This window comes from Pteropus vampyrus, unplaced genomic scaffold (genome assembly GCF_000151845.1).
Source record: "Pteropus vampyrus isolate Shadow unplaced genomic scaffold, Pvam_2.0 Scaffold385, whole genome shotgun sequence".
Lineage (NCBI taxonomy): Eukaryota > Metazoa > Chordata > Mammalia > Chiroptera > Pteropodidae > Pteropus > Pteropus vampyrus.
The window spans coordinates 41,732-52,401 of record NW_011889166.1 but is presented as its reverse complement, the minus strand read 5'-3'; positions in this window follow the sequence as shown (position 1 = coordinate 52,401).

Here is a 10,670-nt window from a genome sequence, read left to right as displayed (position 1 = left end):
GTTGCATAAATTTCTCATGTGATAGGAGCTTTATTACTGAAAATTGTCACTATTTCATTTTTTATCACCACTGATGTTTCGGCCTCATAGTTGTTATATTTCCCCTATTTATTTTATAGTATCTAAAAGTACAAGAAAAATTACTTTTTATTTTCAGATATCATATATTGAATGATATGTGCTATTTGGTTTTACTATTATTTTCATATCCATTATAATGATTTCAGACTAAACGTTTCAACCTAAAGTGAAAGTGTCATACTCTACCAATTTCAAAGTACAAATATTTATGAAACATTAGGGACTAAATGTACTAAGAGATATCAAAATAAATATATGCCATAAAATGTAATTGTTTACATTAGATATTATCTATCACTACAAAATTTAGAAATCCTTCAAATAATATATTAATTATATTTGTTTTTTGTTTTGGCATAATTTTATTTGAATTGACTTCTCTGTAAATATTGCAATCTACAAAACACTATATTTTTCACACACAGATCTTAAGCATGCAATACAGTGAGTTTTGATTAACGTATACGCCGCTCAAGGAGGAGAACATTTCCATCACCCCACAAGGTTCTCCTGTGACCCCTTCCAGCTGATTTCCATTCCTCTAGGGCAACCGTTGTTTTGATTTGTTTTACCAGTCACTTTACCTGTTCTTGAACTTCAATACATGGCATCTCACAGGGTGGTCTTCTTTCTTCATCTGGCTTCTTTTGTCTGTGGTTCTTGAGATTCATTGGCAGTGTTGTTTGTATCAATAGTTTCTGTTCGTTTGTTTTTTAAAAAATCTGTGAATAGTATTCCATTGTGTAAATATACCATGACTTTTTGTTAATTCTGCAGTTGATGAACTGGTGAATCTTTTCAAGTTTTTGCTAGTTGTGGGGAAAAATCTATTGTAAACATTCTTGTTCCAGACTTTTTGGGGGTATTTCCTTTCTCATTGCAAAATACCTAAGAGTGGAATTAGCGGATTATAGGGTTGGTATCAGTTTAAATTGATCAGGTATTGCAAACTGTTTTCCAAAGTAACACTTTACATGTATGAGAATTTCCATTTTTTCACGGCCACACCAACATTTGGTGTCACTCTCTGTTTTTAGCCATTGGAGTGGTGTGAAATGTGTCTTATTACGAATGCAATTTTAGTCTACCACATGACGAATGATATTGAACATCTTTTCCTGTGCTTGTTGGTCATTCATATATCCTTTTTGTGAAGCAGCTCTTCAAGTTTTTGTCCAGTTTTTATTAGGTTATTTCCTTTATTTTGCTGAGCTATAAGAATTCTTTGTAAATTCTAAATCCAAGACCTTTTTCAAAAATACATATCCTGAATATTTTTTCCTATTTTGTGGCTTGCTTTATTATATTTTAGTAGTTACTTTTGGAACAGAATTTAAAAAAATAGCATCCAATTTTTCAATGTTTTATTTTTATTTCAAATATCTTTGTCAGCTAAAAAGTGTTCCCTACATCAAAGCCATTGAAGAGGAATTTTCCACTCAAAGGGCTAACCTTGTAATCAGCTCTTTGTTCTGCTTCTGTAGACATGCTTGCCACATAGGCTGAAGGGCAGGGTGACCTCGAGATCAACTGAAGACTCACCCTCCTCTTTGTTTGTTCTGTCTAGATAACAGATGTATCCCCTTTGCTTGTTCGTGGATAAGCCCTATAAAAGTAAGGTGACTCCTGAGCTCGGGGACCAAATCTTCAGAGCACTAGCTCTTCTGGGACTGCCGGCATAATAAACCTGAGTTCTCCAACTCTCCGAGTGGTGCTTGGTTTCTCACCGGTCTGATTTTTCCGCAACGCCCTAAAGGTATCCTCTCATAATTTCTTCTAGTAGCTCTATAGTTTTAAACTTTACATTTAGGACTCTGATCCAAGTTAAATTAATTTTGGTGTTGTTAATATGTTCCTAATGAAATTGACCTCTTAATATTAAAAAATTCCCCTCTTATTATTAAAAAATAATAAGGAGTATCATTTCTGGTAATACTCCTAATCTTGAATTCTACTTTGTTTGATACTAATGTAATTATACCAGCTTCTTTTTTCTTGCTTTTGCATGGTATGTATTTTTTTTTCGTCCTTATGCATTTCGTCATTTGTGACTTTATATTCAAAGTGATTTTTTTTCTTCAGCATATAGCTGGATCTTGCTTGTTTATATCATCTCTCAAACGCTCCTTTTAATTGAAGTGTTTAATCTGTTTGTATTGAAGGTGATTACTGGTGGAGGGTAGTTCTACCACATTGTAACTTATTTTCTTTTTGTCTCATCTGGATTTTATTCTTGTGTTTCTCTCTTCCTGTGTCTTTTGCCATTAGAATTAGTCTATCGCTATTAAAATTAAAATTCAATACTTCTATTGGCTTTTTAGCTTCATCTTGCATTTTTAGTGATTATTCTAGGAATTTAAATATGCAATGTTGATTTATCACTATCTATTTAAACCTAATAAGTTTTACTTCACATAGACTATAAAAGCACGTAAGATATAATTTAACCCACCCACCTATTTTTTGCTACTGTCATAATTTAATTTGCTCACCCTTTTTTTGCTATTGTAATACATTTTATAAAGTGTGTGCTATAAACTCCACATTTTAATGTAACCACTTTGCTTTAAATATTTAGTTTTCTATTAAATAAATTAATATCTGCATTTCTATCTGATGTCATTTTCTTTCAGCTCGGAAAACTTCCATGATCATTTCTTATAACGCAGGGCTGCTGGCAATTACTTTTTTCAGAATTTACTTTCAAAGTCTTTATTTCAGATTTGTGTTTTGCTTTATATAGACTTCTCAGTTAATGTGTGCATTTTCCTCCACTTTAAAGATGTCATCCTATTATGTTCTGACCTCCATCGTTTCTTATGAAAAGTCAGTCACAATTCATGCTTTCCCTGGATGTAGCGTGTGTGTGTGTGTGTGTGTGTGTGTCTGTGTCTGTGTCTGTGTGTGTGTACAGAGTTGTTCATTATTATCTGCAGAGGTTGTTCCAATACGACCATCCTTCTTTGTAGAAATCAGCACTTTAAGCCTACTATTTTAAAATATAATTCGAGATGGTGTCAAAGAATCATTTCCATAATTCATGTACAAAATATGCTAATCTGGTGATACAAACAGATGTAAATAGAATTTTAAAGTAAAAATATTTTTAAAAAACCATTAGATAGAGCCAATTATAATGGCGATAATTTCTGAAAGATTGTTTTAATTAACCCTTACACTAAATCGGGCCCTTCACCGAAAGATTGGAACGGTGCACTCGATTTGCTTTCTCTCCTCCTGGCCCCACAGGAATGGGGGGCGGGGAGGTTGGAAAAGCTCAAAGCACTTACAGGAAAACACAGAAGCCAGATTCTCCCACATCTCAGTGCCACAGTGGCAAATGCGTGACTGTGCTTTGTCCCAGTGAAAGGTGACTTTTCTGTTCAGCTCTGCCAAAGGCTCCACACAGCAAACTGATGCAGCGTGATGATCTGAGTCCCTGGTTCTGTGACAGGTACCATCTTCACTAATTAATTTCCCAATGTCATTTTGATAATTTAGCTTCAAAGTTGAAATATACCCTCCCAATAATTGTCTTGATTTCCCACGTGCTCATCAATCATTTAAAATTAGCTACGTTTTAATTATCTTTAGCGTCTGTCCTCCATTATTATATAATTGAAATTTATACCCCACCTATTTCTAAAATAGTCGGAATTAACTTTTTCATTAAGCGCTATTTAAAATAGAGCAATCAGAGGACTGCCACTAATTCAATAATCCTTCTTGGAAAGTGGGTAAATTTTTAATCAGTCATCAGATGATTATAAAACAGAAAAGCTTCCAGCTGGTTAAAGAAACAGGGCAACCCAGGAGATTACAGGGCCGCATGTATTACAGTAAAAACTAATAATGGTAGCTAAGACAAGATCGAGACCGTGGCTCTTGACCTTGATCTTTACAGCCGAAGCAGTTGAGGTCCCTTCCTTAAAGGTCTTATAAAGTTCGCTTGTATGACAATTTACTTCTGAATCTGGGCCAATGATCCAAAAGAAGACAAATATGCACAAGTAATTGCCCTTTAAACGTTTAATAAAAAAATGTCAAACATCCTTAGGTTTATTCATCCGAGACACCCACTGGGTTAAAAGGTTGGGTGGAACCAGTATCAGCTCTTGCTTTTGGTGGTGTCAATGTATTTGATAAGAAATACACCCACCTGGCAGATCACCATATTCTCATGCAAATCCCTATGTTAACTGACTTTTTGGTAACCAAGGCCCATTCTTAAACTCTGGGCTCTGAAAGGAATTTTAAATACCAGTCTAAGTACAAAAATTACTTTATAAAGTCTATTTTGCAATTTTGATCAGATGTAATTCATTGAAACACTGAATACATCCAAAGGCAAAGAGCTGAATATTGTTTGGGTCAAGAATACTTTACTCACAAGAAGGAAAACCATTCTTCAAGCATCCAAATGAAAGGAGACGCCTGATGGGTAACGTGTGAATCGTTGAAATAATCTGATTTTGTTATGTGCTCACACTTGTTATTTCTTATGTCACACTTCACAACTCCTTTGTCTCTTATATTTTCCTACAAGATACCATCGAGAGAGGGCGAAGAAGACTAGTGGACACCATCAATACAGGAATTCAGCAAAAGGACCGATACCTTAGATTTGTAAAATTTTGTGCAGAACCGACATAATTGTATCCACTGTTTGCAAATTTAAACAGACTAAAAATAATTACATATTTTTGTCTCCATATGAGAAAAGCGAGTGCCTTGCTGTAACTGGATACCTAATTGAAAACTTCATATTTAAGAAAAGCAGCTACTTTGTGCTCTAACGAAACTAGTTCTAAAGCTGTTTGAATCAACAATGAGCCATGCCTGATAGCCATCTATTTTCTATGTTTTAGACCAGATAATTTAATATAAATATCTTTAAAATTTCCAAGGATTTCTTTTTTAGAGGAGCCTTCCATTTGTTGGCTCCAGGGGAACATACACTTAGAAGTGAAGAGCCACTCTATGCCAGTGGGAAGACAGATATGTTTTTCATGTATTAGTTGTTAGACTGCAATGTGATAATGAGGGTCTAGGTTTAAGATCACCTTTTTATTCCTTGAGCCTGCTGAGCATGAAAACGTCTTTACTATTTCCTGGTAACAATGTAAATACAGCCTGTCTACACAGAGTTGGCACGTTAACGATCTCTGGCCATTTGGAGGTTATTTAATCTAAAGCAATTGGCCCCGTGAACGCAGCAGTCTCCCCGGCCTCTTTCCCTGGCACCACCTGGCACCGAAGGCGGATGGAGGCTGAGACGTGGGGTTCAGGTGGCTGCTGTGCAGGGGCGTCAGCTTCTGTCTCCTTCTGCGGGCCCGATCGATTTCTCATTTGAAACATCATTTATTACTGTGACAGTATTTTCTTTATTCAACTAGTTTTTATATTGAAATATATTCACTACTTATCTATGTATTTTAACATTCTAGTTAAACAACAACAACAACAACAAACAACAAAAACCGTGTTTAGAAATCCTTGTCCATATTGATAGAAATTACCATGCTTTTATGATAAAGGACTACGGAATTAGCCTGGATGCTTGCCTCTTTAGGATTTGAAAATATTGTGAGATTTTTAAAAATACAAATACGGTGCCAATGGCAAACATGTATATGCATAGAATCTCCTCAGAATTGGGCAACGTTTCTATCAAATCAAGTTCTGATGAAAGTACTCTGTTAGCGTTATTTGTCAATTGTACTCTTTTTTTGTTTTAAAGAATGAAATTGCCTTCTATCTTTAGTCATTCTGTCATTTATTCATCTAGCACATATTTTTCAAGCGCTTAGTATGTGTTGTACAAATTTCAAGTAATAGACACATATAACTAAGCAAATGAAAATCTTCTGCCTTTCATGAATTTAGCTTGTAGTGAGAGAAGACGGACCCCCTGAATACAAAATAAATTCATACGTGTCCACAAAATTGTCACGCACAGTGCTGAAACATTCTCCTTCTGCCATTAATACATAAGGAAATCGCTCTTGTGATCAAATGCTTACATATAGTTTCGCAGTTTGTTTTTTTGGTACAGTTCACTTATTTTTATTAAATGTAAGTAATTTCCTCCCCCTTGATGTAAAAAAAAAAAAGTTCATTAAAATCCACTCTTTACCCTGCTCAGGGTAATATAAAAATGTTAGAAAGATCCTTAAACTAATTGACCCATTATTCTTACTTTACAGATAAACTGAGGCTCAGAGATGTTTATGACTTCTTTGAGGATATACATTCGGTAAAGTTATTATAAGAATATTGGCAATTATTACAACAGTGCGGAATGACATGGGCAGTGAGTTTATTTTCAAATTCAAATATAAAATCATAAATCGAACAGTGGTAGAGTGGCTTAAGATCTTAATCTAAGTTTTCTGAATTGAATAAATTCAGAATTGGTGAAAAAGGTTCATAAACTATGTCATAACATTGCTTTTCATAGAGACCATTTCTTGTTCCTCAAAGCATAGTACTTATAAATTTTAGAATTCAATGAATTTATTCTTTCATTGACTGTTTTAAGGGACGCCTAAAAGGATATAAAAATAAAAGTCAAGGTATCTGAATTATCCATTCAAGCTTGCTAAATAAGCCCCCTCCTCCTGTCTCTCCCTGGGTGGCAGGTCCCCAGCAAACATCTCTGCCGCATGAGTCACTGCCTTTTAGATCCCATTTTCTAAGCAACAGCAGGGAAATCGATGCCTCTCACAAGGTCGCAGACGTGCTGGAGACTGATTAGTCATTAACCTCTTCTCACCCCCCCCAAACCCCCTCCAACACCCCCCCCCCCCGGGCCCGGGCTCATAGAAGGAATTCCAGTGGATTTTGAAAAAAGTGCTAGTAACAAACTTTGGAAGGGCAGCAGGATTCTGTGAAAGGTCTGTCATAAAAAAAGCCATCTTCTCGCTTGTTCAGGACTCTAAATTCCAAGTCACCTGATATCAGATTTTAAAGATGATTCTGTGAAATATTTATTCTCATTTTGTCATTTGAGAAATAATTTATGAAATCAGCCCGACAAGTAAGATCGTTTAAAGACGTGTGTCTTGATCATCCAGCATCGGCTGGGAAAGAAAACGAATATATTAGTGTTACGTCCAGCCACTTTTTTTTTCTGATGTTCTAGAAACTGAACCGCAAGAGAGAGTTCCTTAGTGAGCTCGAAGAGTTAATGAGACTTCTAGGTGCCGTGAGCTGGGGATGGTTGTGTGGTTTCTGTATCCATAGACTCTGGTTCAATAAAAATGTAAATGTTATCTGGGTACACAAGACATATTTCATGGTGATAATGAATCTGTTGACATACTGTTCATACTTTATTATATAAACTTCAGTGATGTATTTGCCAGAGAGAAAAACGAATACGCAGGGAAATACTGTGTGCTCAGCCCTTACAATATGCTCCGGGTTGGCACACGTCCACGTCTGTCCTTGGCACAGTTTGCCGGCCTGCTTTTATTTAATCAATCCGAGCACTGTGACATGGGGAGGAGGACAATAGCGCCCTTATTGACTGAGTTAATCTAACTGGATTTGGAAGAGGAACTAGAAGATGGGTTCTTTTTAAAGCAAATCCACTAATTCGAAACCCTGTCCTGCGGCATGACTACTTCCCAGGTTTACCATCGTTCAGGTGTGTCATGTGCGTGTGAGAGATGGCCAGATTAGGAGGGCAGGCACGGCCCCAGTCTCTGGGCAGAGGAGCCTGCCTGTTTGTCTTCAAGCCTGCACCCCGCAGGCTCTGCATGCAGACAGAGATGGGAGGACTGTTTAGTGTCACCAGCTAGCAGGACCGGCTCTCTCATCTGCAGGGCCCGTGGCAAAGGGAAAACGTGTTCAAAAAAATGATCAAGAATTTGAAGATGGTGTGAGCAGAACCTTAAGTCAAGTGTGGAGAGCCCTGTGCAACAGCACGAATCACACGCCTATGACGCCTGCCCTGCTGGCTGGGTTCTGAGGATGGAGGGCTGCCCTCTAGTGTCGTAGGAAAAATGAATTCTCCTTCCTATTTTTTTTTCTTTAATCCAGCAGGCCTTTAGAGCTCCCGCAGCCGGTTTCTTCTGCGTTTTGTCACAAATGAATTGATATGGAGTATTTACATGAGAACCTCTTTGCTCTCCATGCCCTAGCTTTGGCTTAGTAGTTCTGATGTCCTAAAGGGATGGAAATAAACTAGAGGACACCTGGGGTCTCTTCAGTTGCAAGCGGCTGGATTTCCTGCTCCTCATTTTTCATTCCACTTCACGCTGCTTGGGGGTTATTATTTTTTTCTCTTTCAAATAGAAACTGTTGTGAATTTTTTAAAAAGCGTTCTTGGCTCAATTAATTCTAAAACGCTGATAGAATAACTATATTGATGATGCTGGTTCACATTTTATTTCGTATTAGACATAAGGCAATGACAGAGTTCTCTAGAAAAATAAGCACCCAAACTAAAACCAAGCGAAAGAACCCAACAAAACTTTAAAGAAGCCTGGCATATCCTTGACTTTTATGTTATATTCCTTCCACAACCTTTGTCTATGATGATGAAATTTAAATTATACAGGAGAGTTTGAGACGTGTGCTGATTTTGTTAAGTTTTTGGTAGCCTTCCTTTTAAAAAATACTACACTGAAATTTCCTGCAAGGGTCTTAGGCCCAGGCCTTTTATTTTTATTTTATTTTTTTTTATTTTGTTTTGTTACCTGAATGTCTGGCAGCACATGGAAGACACGAAATAAATATTTGTCAAACGAATTAATGAAAGAATAAGTGATAAAAAAACATCACGAGGGTCGAGTGCAACATTCTCTCCTCGCAGAGTCTAATTCTAGTTTGCCCTTGATTTACAAAATCTCCTAGGGCTCACGACCACCTCTTTTACCATGTGGAGCATATGCATACAGTATAGACACTGGTTGTTAAAAATACCCGGCTTACCAACGAGAACCAAGGAGAAAATAATTAGTTAAACCTTTCCTTTTCCTCCCACAAGTCTTTCAGTTCTTTTTTCCAGAGACCTAAGTTAAAGATGATTTATTTTTTCTTCTTTTGAGTGGGCAAAGGCAGACGTTTATCAATATAAGGGGTGAAGAAGCAGCAAGATTTGAAGAGATGAATAATGAGTATGTCGCTCCGACGGGAAAAGGCTGAGAATGGACAGTACGGCTCAGACTGTGAACCCCGAGAAGGATTCATTAGATGTGAACCCAGAGAAGGAATTTACCTACTTCAACGGACTTTCCAAGGTCACCCGAAGGCCCACATTTTATAAATAATATGAGCCTGGCCACCATCCGCTGCCAGGAGCGTCTCCTGCACTCTGTACCGGGAAGACCTCAGGCCGAAGGCTCCCTTCCTGCACCAAGCCCTGCTCTTTCGCTCCCGCTGGCTGACTCGTCTATTATAAGGAACTTCCTGGTTTTGCCTTTGGACCAATGGACTAAGTAAGACCTGCCCTGCCCAGTCAGAACTGCTCCATAATGTCCAATCAGGAGGCATGATGCCAACCAATCAGAGTGAGAGTGGGCCAATCAGAAAGGCATGTTTGGATACCTCATTTACATAAAGTAGACCTAATTGGAAACCTGGACAGAAACTTTTGCTATAAAAGGCGGCCTCCCCTCCGCTTTGGGAAGCACAATTTAGGTTGCTATCTGGATCCCTCACCCCAGACTGTAGTTCTTTTTGCTCAAATAAATGCTTTTTGAAAATTCTTTATTGTAGTCTAAAATTAATTTTGGTTTACAAAACCCGGAAGGACCTTAGGCAGAGCCGGAGAAATAAAGAGAATCCACACATCAATCAGAAACTGTGCCCAACTCCCCACTCAACCGTGTCTCCTTGGTAGAGGTCAAGTTCTGGATGCTTGCGAGTCCGATTCTTCGGTGCTGTCTTTGCAGCTCGCTCTCGGAACCACCCAAATCCTCGACGTCCCTGGTCCAAAAGAAAGAACTGAGCCCAAAGGCTGGATTTGAACCAGCAGGAAAGGCTGAGATTGGATCTACCCGGTCACAGTGGGCAGTTGGGGTGGTGGGACAGCAAGCGCAGGCAAAGAGAGGAGAGGGCTGCGGACACCTAACCCGGCAGAGAAGACATTTTCGTTCCCCTTCTAGGGCGGGAAGGTACAGGCTGTGGGCGCAACAGGAGACACTGCGGGACCTGCGCCCATCCATTGCCTCCTCCCATTTCTCCTGTCCACCTCTCCCGCGGGAGCGAAGGCCTAGGACCAGGTGGGGCCTGCTGGGGCAGGACCCTGGGCCAAGGATCCGGTGTCAGGACTTGGCCCTGAGCCCAACCCCTCTTCCAGGTCTTCCCACCCTCACCGAAGCCACGATCGCCACAGTGTGGCAGACCTGTGCCTTTGGTCATACCCCTTGCTCAAAATAACCCACTGGAAGGTTCGTGCTCTGCTCTCCCTGAATGGCCTGGGTCCTGGATGTGGGAACTAAGCGACACAGCTTACATGTCCCCGCACCTGAGGGGGACTGGACAGCCTGGGTGGGCAGGGGGACAGCTCAGGAAGGTTGCCAGGGTGTTAGGTGGTGCCAGAACTGGGTCCTGAGCGCGAGTCGTCTACTGAAAGAGAC